Source organism: Petaurus breviceps, unplaced genomic scaffold (assembly GCF_028583685.1).
Source record: "Petaurus breviceps papuanus isolate PSGF00001 unplaced genomic scaffold, PetGlider_PUasm1.0 185, whole genome shotgun sequence".
In the NCBI taxonomy this organism is placed as follows: Eukaryota; Metazoa; Chordata; class Mammalia; order Diprotodontia; family Petauridae; genus Petaurus; species Petaurus breviceps.
The window spans coordinates 38,917,026-38,925,700 of record NW_027185797.1 but is presented as its reverse complement, the minus strand read 5'-3'; the positions used below and the strand labels follow the sequence as shown (position 1 = coordinate 38,925,700).

The 8,675-nt window shown below is 49.0% G+C and overlaps 1 protein-coding gene across 1 annotated transcript in view; it reads left to right on the top strand.

Moving 5' to 3' along the window:
• Positions 1 to 1,492: 1,492 nt before the first annotated feature.
• GRIK5 (glutamate ionotropic receptor kainate type subunit 5) overlaps positions 1,493 to 8,675 on the top strand; it is a 32,715-nt gene continuing 25,532 nt past the window's right edge. The window contains exon 1 of the mRNA XM_069088935.1: positions 1,493 to 2,818. The gene's annotated coding sequence lies outside the window, so the exon portion shown is untranslated. The remainder of the gene's footprint in view (positions 2,819 to 8,675) is intronic.

Here is an 8,675-nt window from a genome sequence, read left to right as displayed (position 1 = left end):
CAGGGCTGGACAGGGGAAGGGACTTGCTGCCCTTGGACTGGAATTCAGAGAGAATGACCCTGGGTTATGGGCTCTTTCCTCTTGCATACTTGATGGAGGTCTATTGTGGAGGAGGGAGAGATGAAGCTGGGGAAAACAAAGGAGAAATAATGTGGATGAATTGTGGGAGGCATGAAGGTCTGGGAGTAAACCTGTGGAAGACGGTCAGCCTCAAGGGCCATGTGCACCCAGGGCTGGTGATGCAGGGGCTTGGGCTGGGCGTGGCTGATATCCCTTGACAGAAGGTCATGGCCCCTGTGGTGTGAGAGGGCCCACAAGCAGAGGATGTGGGTTAGGTCTGATGGCACACAAGAACCCATGTGGGGTGTGTGTGACTGGGCATGTGACAGACCCAGGGACCTGTTGTGTTGTGTGGCAGGCATAGAAGTCCCCATGACTAGAGCTACGTGAAGCCTGGAGTGTGGAGTGTCAGAAGGGGGCAAGGTGTGCTGGGCCCCTAGTGCCATGTGGCAGGCGTGTGTAAGGCGTGAGGTCACATGTGAAGCTGGCACACGTGAGCCCATGTGTGTCTCCTCCCAGTCACGAGCGATGGGGGTGGTGATGAGTCACCCGGTCTCAGCCTCCAGCTCCAACTGTCTGTTCCTTTCCCCCTACCCACCCCCCAGGACTGTCTCCCATCTCCCTCCTCCACCCCCTTCTGTCTTTCCCTGTGCCTGTCTCCCCCTTTTCCCTAGGTGTTTCTCCCTGGCCCTGTCTCTAATCTCTGGCTCTTTCTAGCCTCCCCATGTCTCCCTGCCCCTCTCTGCCTGCCTCTTGGTCCATCATGTCTTCTTTCCCTCTCTCTGTCTTTGACCAGGCCTTGGACCCTACTGTTCTCCATGACCCCTTGGTCTCTGGCTCCCTCTCACTAATCCTCTCCTTCCTCATGTCTCTCTCCCCTCGCCTTGGCCTCTCTCTAGGTCTCTCCTTTTCCCCTTCTCCACCTCTCCCCTTTACTCTCAGCCTTCTCCACCTAGCCCCTCTTTCTAGATCTCTTCCCCCTCCTTTTCTTTGATCTCTGGATGCCTTGTTCAGGTCCTTCTCTGCTTCCTTTTGTTTCTGCCTCTGTTTCTTTTCTCCGAGTCTCCCCTGTCTCTGGCTGTCCCCTCTCTGCCTCTGGATAGACCTATTCCTTCTCCATTTTTCTCCTTCCCTCACTCTGTCTCTGTTTCTTTCTCTCTTCCTCTTCCCTGCTCCTGTCTTCTTCTGCCTGTCTCTGGGTCCCTCTCTTCTTCTTTATGCCCCCTCTTCTTCCCTTCTGGCTGCCCCTGGGTCTCTGGGGGTCTCTGGGGGGACGTTGGGGAGGGCACAGGAGGAGAGGACGCCTAGGGTGGTCCCCGATGCCCAGTGCAGCTCCATCCCCCTCATTGGTATTCTCCTCTCGCCCCCCCACCAGGCTGCCAACCAATAGCAGTCTCTTCCTCCCCCTCCCCTACTCTTCTCCCTCCCCTTGCCTCTCTCCCTCCCTTCCCCTCCCTTCTCTTTGCCTCCATCCTCCTCCCTCTTCTCCTTTTTTCCCCTCCTCCCCCCAGCGCCAGCCATCAAGGGAGGACGCGGACTCAGAGAAGGGGAGAAGGGAAGAGAATCGGCAGCTGGAGAGGGAGAGGGGTGGCCTGAGGCAGGGCCCTGTGAAGGCCAGTGGCTCGACGCTGAGTGGGAGCCAGGAAGGGGAGCCAGGAGGCCAGCTGAGTAGGGACTCAGGAACGCTCCATCCTTCCTTCTCTGCTCTTCCTCCCCATCCCTCCCTTCTCCCCCCCACCCCCCTGGGTTCTCCCTTTCCTTTCCTCCTCCTCCTCCTCCTCCTCCTCCTTCCTTCCCCCGCTTCCTCCATCCCCTCTCCGCTGGGCCACCGGGCTCACTCTATCCTTCTGTTCCCTCCCCATCTCCCCCTCTCCTCCATCCCCCTTTCCCCCTCTGTCTCTCCTGTTTCCCCATCCCTTCTCTCCTCCTCCATCCTTCCTTATTCCCCTCACTTCCCCATCTCCCTCTCCTTTCCTATTCGTCTCTCCCATCCTCTCCTCCCCCACCTTCCCAGCCTCTCCCCAGCCCCTCTTTCCCCATTACCCACTTTCCTCCCTGTATCCCCATCCTCCATACTCTGTGCCCCCAGCCTCTTTTATCTTCCACCCTCACTGTGCCGGCAGCTTCCCAATCCCCCCATTCTCTGAGCCTCCTTTATCCCCCCATCGTTCCCATCATCCACTCTCACCATCTCCCCCACTGTCTTTTACACCCCTTATTCCCTTCTCTTCCATCTTCCTTCTTCCTCACCCTGATGCTCCCTTGGTCAGGCCTGAAGTCTTGAATCCCTAGTCTCCCCTCTCCCCGAGCTGCCCCAGGGGAGGGGCAAGGCCTGGGGGGGAGGGGGGAGAACGGGGTAGCCCCCTCCCCCTGCCGGCCCCTCCCCTCCCCCACCCCCTCACCTCATGGCCACGAGCTACATCTTGGACCATTCCTCACCCCCAGCAGCCCCCCCAGGCCGACCCGGCTGAGGGGAGGGGGCCGGGGGTGGGGAGCCCCATTTGGGCCAGCTCTCTCCCTCCATTACTCCTTCCCTTCTCCTCCATTTTCTCCTTGCATTCCCCCTTCTCCTCTCCCCTCTCAGGCCTGCCCGCCAGCCCTCCCTCTCTCCCTCGCCCCTTCCACCTGGCTCCCCATCTCTAGCAGCTGGGGACCAGAAGACTCTTACCTACTCCCATCTCAGTGTCCCTCCCCACTCCCACCCCTCTTGGCCCCTGAGCCAGCAAGAGAGCCCCAGCCGTCTGGCCCACCAGGATCCGTGAGTGTCTGCCTGTGTGTATGGGTGATGGGGTTGTGGGAGTGGGGGCAGGGTGGGCGAGTGGGGCTGAGTGCAGCCAGACTGGAGGAGGGAGGCTCCTTGGGGGTATGGCGGGGAGGGGGGCCATCCTAGGAGCAGGCTAGCTGCACTCACTGACTCTACTTCCCCCAGGGAGCATAGGCTGGGGCTGGAAGGGTGGGAGGGCGTCTTTTATCCTGCCATCCCCTCATTTCTCCAGACCACTTTTTAGATACTTCCACTATCTGCTTCTTCCTCCTCTATTTCCCCTTTCCCCCCCCAAACTCCAGCCTCTCCCACCCTTCGGGACACATTATCGACTTTTCATTTGTCTTTCAGTCTCTCTCTTCGAATGTTTGTTGTCTCTTGCCTTTACCACGTCTCTCTGTCCCTGTCTTTATGACCTAGCCTCTACCTTGTTTTTTTTTTCTCTATTTTTCTCCGTCTCTGCCTCTATTTCCCAGGTGTCTTTCAGTCTGTGTCTAGCTGTCTCCTTCTCCCAGTGTCTCTCAGTCTGATTTGCTGGTTCTCTTCTCACTCTCTCTATGTAGGAGCTCCTTTTCCTGTGCCTCTTAATTTCTGCACCCTGGTCTCTCTGTCTCTCAGTCTCTCTGTATCTGTCTCCTCTTAGTCTCTGTCTTTCTATGTCTCCCAGTTTCAGGCTTTCTATGACCCTGCCTTCTTCTTTTCTGGTTACCTCTTTATATTCCTCAGGCTCTATCTCTCTGTATTTCTCAGGTGCTTGTCTTACTGTCTCTTTTCGTTTCTTGGTCTTTGTCTTTCTTAGGCTATCTGCTTTCCCTAACTTTCCTAGCTCATCTTTTCTTTCTCTGTCCCAACTATGTCTTGGCCAGTCTCTGGATCTCCCTTTTCTCTCACTCTGCCTGGCAGGGGCTTTCTTGCTGTCTCTGTCACTGTCCTTATTTCCTTTTTGCTCTCTATTTTCCCTTCCATCTCATTCTGTTTCTCTTTCTCCCTGTCTTCGTGTCTTACTATTTTTCTCTTATTCTGTGTGTCTCCTATGTCTCTGTCTCGATCTATCACTTTCATTTCTCTTTCCACTTGAACTTTTATGTATCTCATTCCTCTCTCTCCATCTCTGCCTCTCCCTTTTCTTCACTCCTCCTGGTTTCATTATTCTCTCTTTCCCTCCTTCTGTGTGTCTCTGACTTTCTCTCACTGTGTCTCTGCTTGTCTCCATGTCTGCTCTATGTGACTGTCTTTCACTTGTGTCTATACCATTTATTTCCCTATCTCTTTCTCCCTCCATGCCTTGGTTCTGGACTTACTCAATTTGCTTCTCTGTGTATCTCTGCACCCTTCCCTCCATGTCCACATTTCTGGCCCCCCTTTTGTGCCTCTGGCTCTCATTCTCCCTCTCTCTATTTCTGTTTATGTCTTCTAGCTCTCTCTCAGTCTCTGTCTCCCTTCCTTTGTCTATCTCTCTCTCTCTGTCTCTGCTTCTCTCCCTCTTCTTTTTCATCTTCATCCTCTCTTGTTTTCTCTGTGTGTCTCTGTCTCCTCTTCAACCTCTATCTCTCCCAGCCAGCCTCTATCTGTTGATCTGCCCCTCTTCTTTTTTCCACCCCCACTCCAGACCTGGCTATGGGTGCCCCTGTCTCCCTTTTCTTCTGTGTCTCCTTTCTTCCATGGAGAAGATGTCTATCTCTGTTAATGCCTCCTCCCCTTTCCATTTCTCTGTCCTTTCCATCTTGCTCAACCTCCTTTCAAACCCCAATCCATTCCATTGCTCTCCTTTTCCCTTGTTCTCACCTTTTAGTTCTCTCGTTTCCATCACTTTAGCCTTTTTTTCTTCTGGGTGCCTCCTTGTTTTTATTCTTGTGTTTTTCTTTCTACATGTCTTTATTCCTTTCTTCCTAACTTTCTCTCCTTCTCTCTGAGATCTTTTTCTCCTCTACTCCTTTTTTGCCTAATTTATCTGTGCTCCCTATCTTCTCTACCTCTTATTTAGCCAATTTTGGTTTGTTTGGCTGTCTGTCTGACTCTCTCTGACTTGGGCTGTCTGTGTCGATCTGTTGTTTTGGGTCTGACTTTATCCATCTACCTGAGTCTCTTGCTCTGATCCAGTGAACACTCAGTGTGTGTGTGTGTGTGTGTGTGTGTGTGTGTGTGTGTGTGTGTGTGTAACTGTCCCTCTGTCTGCCTAAGTCTCTCTCATCTCCCTGTATCTCCTGTCTCCCTTTTTTCACTTCCCACCTCTACCTCCTTCTTTCTATCACTCTTCCTCTCCTCTCCTCTTTTCTCTCTCTCTGTCAGTCATCTGTTTTCTTCTCTACCCATCTGTTTCTATCTCTTTGTCTCTCATTTCCACTCTCTCTCTCCCCTATCTCTTTCTTCTCTATTTATCTCTGCATATTTCTTCCATCTCTGTCTCCTGGTTTCTGTTTCTGTCTCCAACCCAATGTCTCTGTGTTCTGTTCTCACTTGGCATTCTCCTCTTCCTTGTTTCCCTTCACACACTCTTTTACCTTCCCACCTTTCTTCCTCACTGGTTCCTACTTTCACATAACTCAGGCTTCTGTTTCTAGCTCAAGTGACCTCTTCCTTCCTCTTGGTCTCCCACCTGCAGGGACCCTTAAGCCAACCATTTATAAGGTCTGACCCAGAATTATAAAGCAGAAATTCACAGAACTCAAGGGCCAGCCCTCAGAGTTGATCTAGTTTTTTTTTTTAACACATGGAGAAACTGAGGCCCAGAGAGGGAAAGGTAATTAATTGTCCAAGGTCACACAGTAAGTCAAGGTTGGGACTAGAGTTGTGACAGGTTTTCTTCCTGACTCCCAGTCAGGAAGTGTCCAAAGTGTCTTTAGTGATCTTCTCTCTCCCCTGCCCCTTCCCATCCAGGTCTCCTCAGGTAACCCAAAGCTTCTCAAGGTGGTGATAGTGAAATGAATGGGAGTCAAGACACTTGGGTTCCTATATATTGGGAAAATCTAGTAATAGACTTTCAAAAAATAGTAATGATACAATAGTAATAATAACATTTTTATGCAGTTCTTTATTGTTTACAAAGCATTTCTATATGTTATTTCATTGGATAACTTTCTCTGTCTGGGTCTCAGTTTCTCCATGTATATGAGGGGCTGGAGCATATGATCTTTAAGGGACTTGCCCACTTAAACATTTTTTGTTCTAAGGTCCCTCCTGATTCTGAAATGGTATGATCTGTGTTCTTAGGTTTTTTTCAGTTCCTTATGTTTTTCAGTCTGATGTCCTTCCCATTTCAGACACCTGTGTTGTAAGATACATCCACAGCTTTGACAGTATCTGTTCCCCAGTCCCTCTTGGCACTGATTGTCTGTTTTCTGTGCTTCTTCCATGCATGGCATTCTATATTCTAACATCTCCTCCTGCTCAGATATTGTCTATTTTAAGGTTTTGTTCATCTCTGCGACTTTGCTATCTCTCTCTCTATAGCCTGAGTTTCCTATGGTCTCTGAAATTGTATGTTCTATGTTCTTACATCCCTTTCAGATAGGACATTCTATGGTGTGTATTCTAAGGTCCTACCTGTCTCAGATATTGTATGTTCTATGGTACAACCCTACCTCTGACAGTCTCTGTTTCAAGATCCTTTCCAGGTCTGACATCTTATATTCTAAATTGCCTCCTTGCTCTAACATTAAATATTCTAAGGTTTGACATTTTCTGTTCCAAGGTCCCTCCCAGCCCTGACATTCCATTTTCTTTTTTTTAACAGAAAAAAATTGCCTTAGTTTAAAAAAAATTATCGGTTATTTTAATATTCTTTTCTTTTTAACATTTGAATTCCAAATTCTCTCCGTCCCTCCCCCCCACTCCCTTCCCCACCCACTGAGGAGACAAGCAATATGATATCAATTTTGCATATGAAATCACATAAAACATGTTCACAGTAACGATATTTTTTTAAAAGCAAGAAAAATAAAGTGAGAAAATTATACTTCAATTTACACTCAGAATTCATCAATTCTTTCTCTGGATATGAATAGCATTTTTCATCATAAGTCCTTTGGAATTGACATTCCGTGTTCTAAGGTTCCTCCCAGCTCTGACATTTCATGTTCTAAGGTCTTTTCCAGCTGTGTCATTCTATGTCCTGAGGTCTCTCCTATCTTTGGCATTCTCTGCCTTATGACCTAAAAGCTCTAACACTCCCTGAGTTATAGGTCTGGTAGGAAGGGAGTGGGGGAGAGCTTCAGGGCATTTTGGCTCTCCCATCAAAATTCCTCTATCCTCTTTCTGTTGACTTAAGCCTGGTGTTAGATTAGCTGATGAAACTCTTTCCCACCAAATTTTGGCGGGGCTGTATAACATCCCATTCTGGTACTACAGTTGAGATGAGCCAATGATCTGCCAGAATTCATCCAGAGGAGGTCAAATGGGGTGGCAAGGGGGCTGGAGACCACGGGGTATAAAGATGGGAAGAAACTTAAGGGCACTGTGACAGTTGTCTTCAAATATCTAGAGCCTTGACTTGTGGGGAATGGTTTAATTCAGTTGTTTTTTTTTTTTAAGAAAGACCCACCTTTGTTTTTATTTGTTTTTTTGGTTGGGGTTTTTTGTTTGTTTTGTTTTTTGCTTTTTGGAGGGGAGAAGGCAGGGCAATCGGGATTAAGTGACTTGCCCAAAGTCACATGGCTAGTAAGTGTGATCAGGTGTCTGAGGTTGGGTTTGAACTTAGGTCCTCCTGATTCCAGGGCCAGTGCTCTATTCACTGCACCACCAAGCCTCCCCTAGTTCAGTTCTTATTGGACAGAACAAAGAGCAATGGGTGGAAGCTATAAAGTGGTAGCCTTTGGCTTGGCATAAGGAAAAATGTTGTCAGTATGAACCCTGTCCTCCAGTGGAACCATCTGGAATAGAATGACGTAGAGAGGCGGTGAGGTCTCTATCATTGGGGGTCACTGTGATAATGCATTTAGAAGTGGAAGGGATCTTAGAAGGATTTAGTCATTACCCCTCATTTTACAGATGAGGAAACTGGGGCCCACAGAGATTAAGGGACTTGTCCAAGGTCATTCAGGTATAAGGGGCAGAACCCAAGCTTTGGACTCTGGTCTTCAAGCAGAGGCTGGGATGCTGAAGGGATTTCTTGTCTTCTGGTATGGATTGGGACTCAAAGCCTTCTAGGATGCCTTCCAACTATGAAGGTCTGCTTCTATGAATGACCTAAAGGCTCACCTGGTGGAGTTTATCTTTTCTAAATTGCTGGTTAACCTCAGTATCTTTCTGATTGGAGGCAATGGGGGAAGAGTATATGTAGGGGTGGGATGGGGATGGAACAGAGAATATTTATGAGAGGGAGTGGTGGGCAGAACCCTAGATTTGCTTGCGCCTCTGTCTGACACTATGTGAATCTTTGAACTGAGTCTCACCTTCCTCATCTGTATAATGGGGGTTTGGGACTAAATGTTTTCTAAGGTCCCTTCTTCTCTTGAAAGCCTGCTGCCACTCTGATTCTAGTTTTCCACCTCCTCCCAGGACACCAGAACAGGAGTCAAGTAAATCACTTTTGAAAGATTGCCAGCCCCTCTGTTTTGCCTCTTTTACTATTTTTTTCCTTTCTCTCCCTCCTCTCTTTTCTTTTCTTTCCTTTTGTTCTTTTATCTCTCCTTCTGAATCTCTGTCCCTCTTTCCCTCTGTGTCTCTCTCTGATGTGTCTCTCAGTCTCTTGCTCTGTCTCTCTGTGTTTATCTCTCTCTCCCTCTACCCCCTCTCCCTCTCCATTTTTCCCTCTGATTCTTCCCTTCTTCATCTTTGTCACCTTTGTGCTTTCCACTTCTTATGATTCTCTCTCTCTCTCTCTCTCTCTCTCTCTCTCTCTCTCTCTCTCTCT